This window comes from Mobula birostris, chromosome 3 (assembly GCF_030028105.1).
Source record: "Mobula birostris isolate sMobBir1 chromosome 3, sMobBir1.hap1, whole genome shotgun sequence".
Lineage (NCBI taxonomy): Eukaryota > Metazoa > Chordata > Chondrichthyes > Myliobatiformes > Myliobatidae > Mobula > Mobula birostris.
The window spans coordinates 116,869,644-116,883,443 of NC_092372.1; the positions used below are offsets into that span (position 1 = coordinate 116,869,644).

The 13,800-nt window shown below is 46.4% G+C and overlaps 1 non-coding gene across 1 annotated transcript; it reads right to left on the reverse strand.

Moving 5' to 3' along the window:
• Nucleotides 1-569: 569 nt before the first annotated feature.
• trnah-gug (transfer RNA histidin (anticodon GUG)) lies at nt 570-641 on the reverse strand. Its single transcript has one exon. It is a non-coding gene; the product is annotated as a tRNA-His (tRNA).
• Between the last annotated feature and the right edge of the window lie 13,159 nt (nt 642-13,800).

Consider the following 13,800-nt stretch of genomic DNA (forward strand, 5'->3'; position numbering starts at 1 on the left):
ACAGCTCTTTGTCATCCACACCGATGCTCTATTGGCCCCGACAAATCTGAGCTGATTTTCCGTCCGCAAGTCTGATCACTTCACATCGGTAATGGATTACGATTTGGAAGAGAATGAATAAAGCTTTATCAGTCAGTGACGCCTGGTCCCCCATATAGCATTAAGCAAGCGTGTCAGCGAAGTAGCGTGTCCTCAGCCAGTGTTGCAGTAGCACTGATGCGTTCAATGAGAGGAGTCAATGGCAGTCGACTCATAGCCGCACTAGGTGCAGGAAATGGCAGCTCACCTCCGGCAATGCCAAGACCAAAGAGTGGAGATTCTCCGCTGTTGCTGAGGCAATGCGACTCTTTCTCCCTTTGTATTCTGCGATATCGGGTGTTGAGCACTGCCCGTTTATTCTGCCAGCTTGCTAATTTATCGAGAACTTTCGGGTCCAAATGAACCGACTGGTTCCACGGGCATTTGGGCGAGTAGCAACGTGTTCAAGAGAGAGCTACTGTTGACAGAGCAGATATAACATTGTGGGGGAGGCGAAAGAAGGAAATTCAATAAAAGAAGACCGCTAAATCTGCCGTGACTCGGATTCGAACCGAGGTTGCTGCGGCCACAACGCAAAGTACTAACCACTATACGATCACGGCTACACACTTCAGCTGTGCGGTTTCTGCTGTCAAAACCTCTGATACCGGTGTGACTCAATCAATGGCCGTCAATGCCTCACGGTGTTTCCGCAGAGATTCATGCATAAAGTCCTACAAATACTCAGCTGAGCAATTGCTGCTACGACAGGAGAAGCAGATTCTAAGCCTCGTGCAAGAAGCACATTTTCAGAACTGAAAGGGTGACAAAACAATTTTGTGTACCTGTTGAAGTTGGGGGGACGGGGGGTAGTGAGATGTCTCTGGCTGGGAAAAACCAGGATGACCAACTTGAAAAACAGCAGCTGCTGGACCACCTCAGAGGGCCTGTGCAGACAATGACTGCAGAGACTAAAATTTTGATCACCATCTTCTAGTTGCAGCATTATCAAACTGGATAGGAGTACTTGGAATGCGAGTTTAACATTGGTCACCCTTCTATCAGGAATATAAAACCATAAAACTATGTATAGGAGCAGATTTAGGCTGATCCAATTTTGTTGTCAGCCCGAATCTCCTGCTTTCCCCATATTCTTACCTGACCTAGCCAATCAAGAATCTATCAACCTCTGCCTTAGATATACATAAGGACTTCATCTCCACAGCTGTCTGTGGCAAAGAATTCCACAGATTCAGCACTCTCTGGCTAAAGAAATTCCTCCTCATTTCCGTTCTAAAAGGACGCCTCTCTATTTTCACGCCGTGCCCTCTGGTCTTAGGGTCCAGTGCTTTATTAACTCTCAACAATACAACTTTGCTTTATATTGTAGTCCTCCAAAAATGAGTGCTAACATTGCATTTGCCTTCCTCACCGCAGGCTCAACCTGTAAATTAACGTTTACGGAATCCTACACAGGGACTCCCAAATCCCTTTGCGCCTCGAACGTTTGCATTTTCTGTCCATTTAGAAAATAGCCAACCCTATCGTTTCTTCTAATACAGCGTATGACCAGACACTTTCCGACTCTGTTTTCCATCTGCCACTTATTTGACCATTCATTTAATCTGTGTAAGCCCCCCTGTAGACTTCCTATTTCCTCAAGCTTCAGATTCTGCTCCAACTCCTTAATGTGGATTGTAAGAAGCTGCAGCTGGATGCACTTCTCACAGTGGTAGTCATCAGGGCACTGGAGGTCTCCCTGCCTTCCCACAATCCAGCAGAGGAGCATTCAACTGACATCTCAACGTCATACCTGAGCAGATATAAAAACAAGAACGAAAAAAACAACAAACAACACAAACAACAGGATTTCTGCAGATGCTGGAAATTCAAGCAACCAGTCCTGACGAAGGGTCTCGCCCTAAAACGTCGACTGTACCTCTTCCTAGAGATGCTGCCTGGCCTGCTGCATTCATGAAAAGAAACAACAACTTGTCCTTGAGTTTTTCTGTCCTTCGGTTTTTCTGTCAAAAGCCTCTTTGCACGGAAGCCTCGAAAAGCTAAAGCCTCAAAATCACCAGACAGTGGTCAGTATATTGAACCACTATACTGAAAGCAGATATGATCAGAAAGTGTATTAAGAATTTCGACAAACATGTGGACATCGGGGAGTACAGTGAGAAATATATTTCATATATAGGTCATCCGGAGTTGGGTAAGGTCACAATCAGATGCGCCGTTATCTTAATAAGTGGAAAATCAGAGTGCACCGGCCACTTTATTCTCAAACTGCCTATTAAACTGATTTTTCAATCTGTGGAAAAGATTGCACAATCCGTCTTCAAACTGGAAAGACAGGCGCCGCGTGGCAGCACTGGCACTTGGGATTGTCTTGCTGGGGGAGAAAAGGCTGATATTCAACTATCACAGCGCATGAGGTGGAGCGTTGTGTCTGCTCGTGTTTGATTCAATATCCTGTACTGGAAGAAGTGCCGCTTCCATTTTACATCCTTCTGTGCCGATTCCATTTCTTGCAGCTCATCAATTAATTCGCTGAATTACTCATATCTGTGACAGATTACACTTCACTTCACTGACGTAATCGGTGAGTAAATATTTTAATTCTTTAGTTTTAGCTGTTCCCATTGGGAATCGTTAAATAGCTTAAAGGCCCGGGGCTGGTCTGCCTCAACATTTTATTCCGCGAAAACACCTGTAGCACATGGAGACACAGAGCGGGGCAGAGGAAATGCTGGATAAGTACTACAGAGTGGAGAAAATATTTTACGTGATTTTTGCCGCCATTGGAGTTCTTGGTGAGTGAGCAGAGCAATTCTGGCTTCGTGCCTCGGTTTGTTAACCGGTATGGACTCTTTAGGATCATGTTGCAAGATTCCAAATTGATCATAGTTGTACAAATTTAGAACCGGCATTGATCCTGGTAACTTAACATTCTGATATTGCTCAGTTTCCGAAAATCGAAACTAAAGTTATGTTTTCCCTCTGTCGCAAGGGATGCTTTGCATTTTGTTTTTGACTTTATTGGCACCTTGCCCAGAGTTGTACTCGGGCTTGGTCCAGGCAGCTCTCCGGTACGCTGTGAATGTGGGGGGGGGGGGGGCGGGATTTAAATTGTGACGTTAACTGTTTCTCAGTTATTGATCTAAGAGAACACTTGGACCTGTTTCCATGTATCACTGTCGGGTCAGGCTGGATTCCGTCACCCTCGGATTCCTCCGCTCCGTTCGTCAATAATTGGGCACAAACATATGAACCAGCAATCCGTTGCCGTGTGTTATTATCAAACTGAACTCACAGAGGACTTAATCTATTAAACAATGCACTCTATGTTGTCCCTGCTTATTCATGAACACTGCTCGGCACCATCAGATGGTGAGTTTCCAGTTCTTGCTTAAACACGGCAAGTCACAGCACATCCGTGACGCTGGCTCCGTCGGAGAGAAGAAGCAGGATCATTATTGAAGGGGCTCTCTGTGGTAGCGGACGGCGGCTGGTTTCCACTTGCCGTTTACTCTCCATTATTTTATCTCTTCTCCCCATAAGTCGACTGGCTGGAGACAGATGGACCTCTCTATCTGCGCTTGTTACTTCGAACAGTCTTGATGTTCGCTGAGTCCGTCCTGAAACACAAGAAATATGTTCAGTAATGTTCCATGTTCGTTCTCTGCTCTCTCTTCAGTGAATTTATTGGCGATTGTGATCCTGTCCCAAGGAAGGTGCGGCCTCTCCAACTGCACCGCACGCTACCTAGTAGCCATGGCAGCGGCGGGTCTGCTGGTCATTGTCACGGAGGGAATTTTGTTTCAGATCTGTTATTATTTTCCAATCAGTTTCCTAGACATCACCCCTGTTTGCAGCTTCATTTTGGTGCTGAGGTTCACCGCCACCGACTGTTCTGTATGGTTCACAGTCGCTTTCACCTTTGATCGCTTTGTCGCCATTTGCGGCCGGAAGCTGAAAACAAAATATTGCACCGGGAAAACTGCGGCTGTGGTTCTAACAGCAACCGGCATTCTGTTTTTCCTAAAAAAAAAGTTCCACGGTACTTCACGCGGGAACCAAGAGAAATCATTGACAAGATGCCGTTTTTCTGCCTACTGATGCACAGTTATTTCACTGACCCTGGTTGGGTGGGATATGACTGGTCTGATGCCATTTTAACTCCGCTGCTCCCTTTCGCTGTGATTCTGCTGCTCATCGCTCTGACAGTCAAGCACATTTTAGTGGCCAATATAGTCCGGAAGGGTTTGTTGGGTCCGAGAAAAGGGGAGAACCAATGTGACTCGGAAATGAAGAACAGGAAGAAGTCCGTCATTTTACTTTTCACCATCTCAGGCAGTTTCATCCTCCTGTGGCTGACGTTGGTTTTAGAATTCGTCTATTATCAGGTCACGGGAACAGGAGCCGGTCGGAATGTTTCAGAAATCATCTTCAGTGATGTCGGGTACTTGCTCAGAAATTTCAGCTGCTGCACCAATACGTTTATTTACGCGGTTACTCAATCCAAGTTCCGGGAGGAGGTGAGGAGCGCGGTGAAATACGCGGTCATCTCAGTGCTTCCATTTATTAGTAATTCCGCGCCCTAAGTACAACCCAGAGGCAGCCGGGGTCTCTCCTCACATTTATCGCCTGAGCAAGGTTTTATTCCCGGCCAATTTGTCCCATCAAGTGTCCGTCCTGGGACAGTAGACGCATCACAGAGACTCCTGTCATATTCTCCCAAAAGCTCCATCTCCCTCTGATGGAGTGCAGGGATAGGTAAATAGGGGTATATGCTAAGAGCAATGATTAACTTATGATCAATCACCTTGTGTGCGCCTTAGCTCAATGTTTTGAACAGTCAAAAAGAAACTTTACCCAGCAACCGGTGACGTACTAGTCATTATTCTCTGAAGATAGGCAGAAGTTCAATAAGGAACTATCTGATCTTGCAGAAGCATCTCAAGGTATAGCTAAATATGGGAAGAATAGAGTCAGAGCTAGAATGTTCTGGAAAAAGGGGAAGAGTCCGAATGAGGAATTGATGGGCTAGCTTTGGCTTAAAATAATTATAACTAACTAACCAAAGATTATTTTACATCTAATTGTATCTTAGCACGTGATTGAAATGATTCTAATATTATCTAAACTTGGAATCGTAAGATTTCCTGCTACCTGATCAATGTTATAAGTTGTGGAGAATTGTGTAATTCAGGGGCAGTGTCTGGACTGGCTCTTGTGGGAGATCAGTCTGTACCTTCCCCCATAGCATGCTATGAGTAAAGAATAAAGGTTTGAAAAGAATTACGTGTGTTAGCGTATTTGTGGTACTGTTGTTTTTGCATCGGTCTGTCCAGTACGACAATTTGGCGAGGCATCCAAGAGTCCAAGACGAGGGTCTCGTGAGGCGGTGACATCGGTCGATTCGGTGGCGGTGACCTGAGACAGGTGGGCCCGCAAGGTAAGATTTACCTTGACCTCTGTCATTACTTGCCCACCTTGATGATCCCCTCGTCTGGCATATATCCTCTATGGACTCCTTTCGAAACCTGAGTTGAGGATCGTCCGAGTACCACAGGCTAAAAGAGGAGTTAGAGTCCCCGACGAAGTATAAGGTAAGGTAAGGGGTTACAGTCCCCGACGAAGTATTGGGAGTATTAAAGCCTGCCAGTGCTAACAAATTGGGCAGCAGATCATTGGTAGTGATCTATTACATTTTCTTTGAGTGTGATACAGTAAATCGGACAGCTGGTTAGCGGTAGTAGCCTATTACATTTTGGAACTGGTAAATTGATTAGTACAGGGCAGAGCAGACGTTTGGCCAAACACAGGGGAAGTGGCTCTTCTCTGCAATCTATCCGGATGCTGTAAATACGTTTTGGGGGTATGCTTGTGAACAATTTTCCTGTCTCAACACTCTGCCTTAGACCGGTTGTTAAGAGGGGAAATCCCCCCACGCGAAGGTCAGGACCCGGAGGTGGGAGTGAGAAAAGGAGGCGGCTGACTCATCCGATTAGGGAGCATGGGGCAAACATTAGATAAGTCAGTAAATAACGCGCCATTGTTTAAACTTTGTAAGGATGACCAAGAGCGAGAGAGGATGATTACCGAAGGTTATCAGCATGGAAAATAAGAAATTGGGGAGTGAAATTTGGCCTCTGGGTGGGACCTGGAATTTAGATAAATGACTAAAGGCAGAATAAGCAATTTGGAAGCGTAACACCGAAAAAAAATGGAAGGATTTAATGTCCAATTGAAGAAAAACGGCAGAAGAATTAAAATAACAGATCTAAGCAAAGTAGTTGGGAACATAACGCACGTCGCAGCGGGATTAGTGTATGTGACAATGAAGGAAATTCGAAACCCTGAGAGATATTAAAAGGACTGTGTGAGCAACACGATAAGAATAAGGAAAAACAGGATAGGGAAAAAAAGAGATAGGTGGTCTAAGGATAGGCGGAAGGATGATGATGAAGCCGGCAAAAGTAAAACTGAGGCACCTCTTGATCTGTTTGGACTGCCCATACTCTTTAATAAAAATGAGACTGAGGAGGAGGAGGAGGCATGGCACATTCCCGTTGCCCGCATTCGAACCCAACCCACGGTGCTGCCACCCCCATATAACGTTACTGCTGCCCAACCCCAGGCACCTCCGAATGCACCGTCCCCAAGCCGAATAGCCTCCTGAACCAGGGGACAACTTCGGCGACGGGGCAGTAATAGGCGGCAGACTAGTAGACGACGAAACCTTTTGGTGGGAGTTTGCGCCCTGAGACGGATAGGCCAGGCGGCTACTGTGCAGAATTATACTCCTCGGAAGCCCTAAGAAATGTGTATGATCATGAATCAGGCCCGAACAGATGATCCCGAGCGATTATTTGATTACAGTATATGATTGGTACAATCCAAATTTTTCAGGTGACTCCCCAGGATCTGTTTAGCTTGTGCTGCGTGGCTCTTGAGACCTGTGAACAGGAGAAATGGAAAGAAGCTACAGAGGATCATGCCAATTAGGAGTCCTTTTCCACCGCAACCCCGCCCGCAGAACAAGTGAATAAAATAAAGAAAGCTCTAAAGAAGGCTTTGTAGCGCCCCGTAGACATCGCTAAGGTCCTCTAAGGTCTCCCACAGACGGGATTTTTGGGAACGCTCCTGCTCCCTTTATGCAACCTACGCTGGTGATGCCGCTTATAATGCCGGCAATAATGTCGCCCCAGTTTAATTCGACGATATTGCAGTGTCTCCCCGAGGAAGTGTTCAAGGCTATTAGAACTGATATGGACTGGCCCGATAGGAACAAGCAGGCTATGAATAGGGCAGTTGAGCATTTTTGGAGTCACGGCAGGGATTCCAAGCCAACCAGAGTAAAGCATGAAATAGTGCAGCCTATACATCTGGTCGTCCCTAATCCCACTACGATTTTAAGCAACATTCCAGCGTACTCCCAAGTTTTTACTATAGTAGATTTGCAGCATGCGTTTTTTGCAATACCCCTTGCTCCTGAGTCACAGTAACTTTTTGCATTTACCTTTCAAGATCAGCATTACACTTGGACTAGGATACCCCAAGAATTTGTGCACTGCCCCACCATTTTCTCGTAGATATTACAGAGGCAGTTTAGAGATTTACAATTTCCCGGGGGCTCTATGGTAATAGAGTAGGTAGATGACCTCCTACTGGCAAACCCGTCATAAATCTCAAACGTGCAGGACACCAATAAGCTTCTGAATGCTCTGCATTCATGGAGATACGTGATCCCGCCCCCCAAAAGTAAAGTGAGCCCAAAGGCAAGTGAGATTTCTGGGAACCATTTTGAGTGCATGCGAAAGGCTGCTCACCCCAGAAAGGGTAACCATGATCCTTGAGACCCCACTGCCAACTACGCCGAAGGTCATGCATGCTTTCCTTGGTCTGGTAAACTTTGCAGACAGTGGATTCCCAATATTGCTCTGTATACATAACGTTTGAGTCCTCTTGTCACATGGGGTGCTGGAAACGGACCCAAGTGCAAGACACAGACACTGAAGTACAAGGAACAGGACTTGACAAGAGAAGGGACGTGAAGGGTTCAGCCAAGGAGCAGGGACAAGAACGCAGAGTTGGGCTAGGGAAAGCGGGACTAGGACTATGAACCATGGACTAGGAGAGAAGGCTTGGACTCTGAGCTCGAGACTGGCCAAGGACCCAGAACCTGGGTCTTGCCTCGTGCTCGGACCCCGGAACCAGGCAAGGACATGACATAGCTTCAGGTCAGGACGTGGCTGGGTTCTAAAGGCCTGAGCTTGGATACAAGGCAAGGCTCGGATTCCGAGCCCGAGACTGGTCAAGGACGCAGAAACTGGGTTTTGCCTCAGTTCGGACGCCAGAACCAGGCAAGGACATGACATGGCTTGAGGCTGGAGTCTTGGGTCTTGAGCTTGGCTTGGGATCCTCGAGACTTGTGGTCTTGGGTCTTGAGCTTGGCTTGGGATACTCAAGGCTTGGGTTCTTGGAGCTTAGCTTGGGATCGTCGAGCCTTGGGTTCTTGGAGCTTGCCTTGGGATCCTCGAGGCTTGGGGTCTTGGGTCTTGAGCTTGGCTTGGGATCCTCGAGGCTTGTGGTCTTGGGTACTGAGCATGGCTTGGGATCCTCAAGGCTTGAGGTCTTGGGTCTTGAGCTTGGCTTGGGGTCTTGGGTCTTGAGCATGGCTGGGGATGCTCGAGGCTTGTGGTCTTGGGTCTTGGGTTTGGCTTGGAATCCTCGAGGTTTGGGGTCTTGGGTCTTGAGCTTGGCTTAGGATTCTTGAGGCTTGTGTTCTTGGGTCGAGCTTGGCTGCAGGCGGGGGTCTTGGGTCTTCAGCTTGACTAGGGATCCTCGAGACGTGTTCTTGAAGCTTGGCTTAGGATTCTCGAGGCTTGGGTTCTTGGAGCTTGGCTTGGGATCCTCAAGGCTTGGGGTCTTGGGTCTTGAGCTTGGCTGGTCCTCGAGGCTTGGGGTCTTGGGTCTTGAGCTTGGCTGGGGATCCTCGAGGCTTGGGGTCTTGAGTCTTGAGTTTGGCTTGGGATCCTCGAGGCTTGGATTCTTGAAGTTTAGCTAGGGATCCTCGAGGCTTGGGTTCTTGGGGCTTGGCTTGGGATCCTCGAGTCCTGGTTTCTTGGAGCTTGGCTTGGGATCCTCGAGGCCTGGGTTCTTGGAGCTTGGCTGGGAAATGGTCGAGGCTCGGGCTCTTGAAGCTTGGCTACGGGATCTTTGTCTTGAAATGCGGAAGCTAATAACTCAGAGACTGGAGCTGAGAGACAGACTGGGAACTGACCATCAACATAGAGATGGGACTTATCCTTCGAGAAGCCAGGACTCATCTTTAACACAACACTAAGATGAGCCAGGACAGAACGTAGACGTAGAGCCGGGACTTATCCTAAGACAAGCTGGGACGCAACTTCATCTCTACACCAAGGTGAGACAGGACCATCTGTTTGGTAACGGCAGGACGGCCAGACTTACCCAACAGAGGCAAAAACAAGACAAGACATGTTCCCCCGCAGGGCAACGGCAAGATGGCCTGACTTATCCCACGGTTACCGCAGTTACCGTGTATTCGTCCCATACCATTGTAGCCCTGCTGACCACCCACCAAACCTAACACCTTACTCAGGCCAGAATAAGCCGTTACGAAATAGCATTACTTAATAATCCATTCCTCACCTTTGCCTACTGTGATACCGTCAACTCTGCTACATTTCCTGCTACATTTTCAGAGACGGCACCTGTTGAGTTGACTGAGCCTCCTCATGACAGTCTGCTACGGAACCATTTCCTCACCTCCTACGGAACCCCCATCCAGAATGCCATGTATGTAAGGTACGTCCTTCAGGCCATACTCCTCCCCGAAAAATTAGCCATTATTAAATGTTCGGCTCATCTAGAAGACGAATCTGCAGTGACTGAAGGCAATAACAGAGCCGATTTGGCTGCCAAGCAGGCTGCGCAGGAGGCAACTGCTATAGTTTTATCCTGCAGAGCGATTGGCCTTCACCCTGACTAAAACACCACGAGCGCCGGGCACTCCAGATAGGGCTACAGTTCAAAAACTACAGGGTGACGCCCCTAATTCAGAAAAACAACTTTGGAAGACACACGGATGTGCGCATTTTGTGTCTACAGGCCTCTGGCGTACCACAGTTGGCCAAGTTTGTAATACTGATGCATTGCTGCCTATGTGGCTCGATTGGTAGCATACGGACACCCACCTTGGCAAGGGGGAAATGAATAACACTTTGCTCCGTGCATGGTGAACCCCAGGCTGGAGGAAGGTGCTGCAGCAAAAATACAAGCCTGTTTGCTTTGCCAAAAGACAAACGCGGGAAAGGGAGTAAAGGGTGCCGCAGGGAAAACCCCCTTGCCAAGTGGCCCTTTTGAATGTATTCAGCTTGATATTATCGATCTACCGAGTGTGCACTGTTATAAGCATTGTTTAGTGATTGTAGATGTGTTCAGTAAATGGATTGAAGCCTTTACGACCACTAATAATAAAGCTTCTACGGTGGTAAGGTTGTTGCTTACAGAATTATACCGAGATTCGGAGTACCCAGACAAATAAGTTCGGATAGTGGCCCTCACTTTGTAGGAAATATAAATAAAGAGCTATGTGAGGTGCTGCGTATCGAACAGCGGTTTCATTGCGCTTACCACCCGAATGCTGCAGGAATTGTGAAGCGGGCCAACGGCACCCTGAAAAACAAGCTGTCTAAGATAATGTCTGAAACCGGACTGAGTTGGCTGAAGGTCCTTCCACTGGCTTTATACCATATGAGAATTACCTCACATTCCACAACAGGGGTATGTGCAGCTGAAATTGCTTATGGGCGTCCTGGGAAGACCCCATTGGACGCTAACATGCAACCTCCAACCCAAATTGATCTAAATGTCATGGGGGACGAATTGCAGAAGCGCTTTCGCCAACTAACATCCTCTCTAAAGTTTCTTCACTCCCAGGTACAGAATACCCTTAAGGAGCCTGGAGCTCAGGGAACGGAATGGCCGGAGTTGAAAATTGGAGATTCGGTGAACCCCGGTGGAAAGGGCCATTCTAGATATAACTGCAAACCCAAATGGCCGTTAAGTTTCGAGGGCACAGCCGCTGGATACACCTAAGTGATTGCAAACGATGGGCTCCGCAGGTGGACTAAAGGCTATTATTGGACTTTTCACTGTTACAACTACCTCCACGGTATTAAGCCTGGAGGACAATTTATTTTGTAAGAATCATATGCGTCTACATGGTAACCGTACTGCATTTTATCCTTTGGTACAATCTGTAGAAGCAGTGTTTGTTGCTAACCCATCAGGGCTAAATTGGGCCGAACATGACTTAATAGTGGAGGAGAAATCAGGGGCAGAGTGTAAGGGGATAAGGGGAAAATATCTGAAGAGAGTGGGTGGTGAGACTACTGGCGAGGGCATCGGGGATTATCCCTTCTGTTTTGCAGGAGAAAGGGGAGGGGTGCGTCCTTGCCAGGGTTCTCCCTGAGATAACTTGTTGAAGAAACATTGTCCGGACCAGGGAATATTCTCTTGCAAATGGATCCACGAACAATGCTTGCCCCTCTTTAAGGGAATTCAGCATGTATGTGGATATTGCAATGGGACTCATGTGTCGGCAGGTTCAGGGACTTTTGAATACTCCTCCCTATTTCCACAGTAGCACTTGCAGTATGATAAAATAGTGAGTTACAAAAATACCTGTTACCGGGCCAAGGGAGGGTATGTGTTACTGTTCAACGTACCTATACTACAGCTACCACCACTGTGCCTAACCTCCTTGCAGTAGGAACGATTGAACCACTTTCTGTTCCCTGCCCTCAGGTTGCCCACGTTCGACGGCGACTGACAACTCGAGCCGTGAGAAAGGAATTCTGTGCTGACTGGAGGAATCCTGGTACTCTGGGCTCTTCTCTGGGCTAGAGTTTCTGAGCACTGTCTCCCTAGGGGGTTCAGCAGGAACCATAGCTGCGAAAAACCGCAACTACCTCATTTGTGGGCTGGCGGCATTGGAAAACAGTACGATGGAAGGTCTGGAGGCTGTTAACAGAGAATTAGTGGAGTTGCGACTCTACGCACAGCAGACCAGGTATGCTGTGGATTATCAGTTGGCCCAACAGGGAGGGGTATGCTCCATAGTCGGAGACAAATGTATCACCCATGTTCCTGACGAATCATGCAACGCGACCCATGCCATTCATTCTATTAAGAAACAATTGGATGATTTCAGGCTAGGTTCGGGGAAGGGGGATGGCTGGTTAGGATGGTTGCAGGGAGGATCATGGGGGTCTTATTTACTGCTTCGTCTGACATAAGTGCCAGTAGGATATTATCTTGAAAAGGGAGTATTAACAAGGAAGTGGAATTTACCTACAATTCTTGCCAGTGAGGAATGGGAGGTTAAACACCAGGTAGTAGTTCCTAAAGTTTATCGAAACGGGATTTTAACTATGGCTCATAGTATTCCTTTGCGTGGTCATCTAAGTGTAAAGAAAACTATGAACAATGTTTTTAAACATTTTTTAAAACTATGAACAATGTTTTTAAACATTTTTACAGGCTTAGTTTAAGAAAAAATGTTGCTACATTTTGCAGAACGTGCCATACGTGTCAAATTGTGAATAAAGCTAACCAAATTACTCCAGTGGCCCCATTACAACCAATTCCAGCATTTGGTGAGCCGTTTTCAAAGATCATTGCAGACTGTGTAGGCTCATTGCCAAAAACTAAAACTGGACATCAACATTTGTTGACCATTATGTGTACAGCATCTAGGTTTCCAGAGGCAGTACCTCTCAGGAATATAACAGCCAACAGTGTGACAAAGGCTCTTAACAAATTCTTTACTTATTTTGGGTTGCCTAAGGAAATACAATCGGATCAAGGTAGTAATTTTACGTGTGGATTGTTTCAGCAGACAGTTTATAAACTGGGAGCAAAACAGATTATTTCATCTGCATATTATCCAGAATCACAAGGAGTCTTGGAGAGATTCCATTCTGCCCTCAAAGCTATGATTAGGATGTATTGTGTGGAAAATGAAAAGGACTGGGATGAAGGAGTACATTCACTACTTTTTGCAGTAAGGGAGGCAGTACAGGATTCATTAAGATTAAGTTCTTTTGAATTTCAGTTTGGGCAGAGAGTTCGAGGACGTTTGGCCTTGTTGAAAGAACAGTGGGCTAATACAGAGGTACACACTAATTTGTTGGATTATGTTTTGAAATTTAAAGAAACATTACATAAAGTCTCGTTGCTTGGCCAAGGAAAATTTAAAATTGGTTCAGAAGAAGATGAAAACTTGTTATGATAAGGAAGCTAGAATGAAACCATTTAAGCCTGGAAATAAGGTGTTGGTACTTTACCCGGTGCAGACGAACCCACTACAAGCTTAATTTCATGGTCCTTATGAGATTTAATCTAAAGTAAATGATGCAGATTACGTGATTAAAAAAAACCCAGATCGAAGAAGGCCAACATAGCTGTGTCATATAAATATGATAAAACCGCATTATGAGAAGAGGCTGCTACTATGACTGTTGTGGTCAATAAGGAGTCTGATCTTTGTGGTGTACATACATCCATGAGTCCGATCTTTATAAAAACTTCATGGAGGATTCATCTGGAACTCGTTTTAAAACCAACGTTATTTCTGACAGGTTACCGAACTCAACAATTCTGAAAAATATTGATGGGAAATTAACTCATTTACAGCCAGAGCAGAGAGAACAGATGAAACGGTTAATTTTTAAATATAGGGAT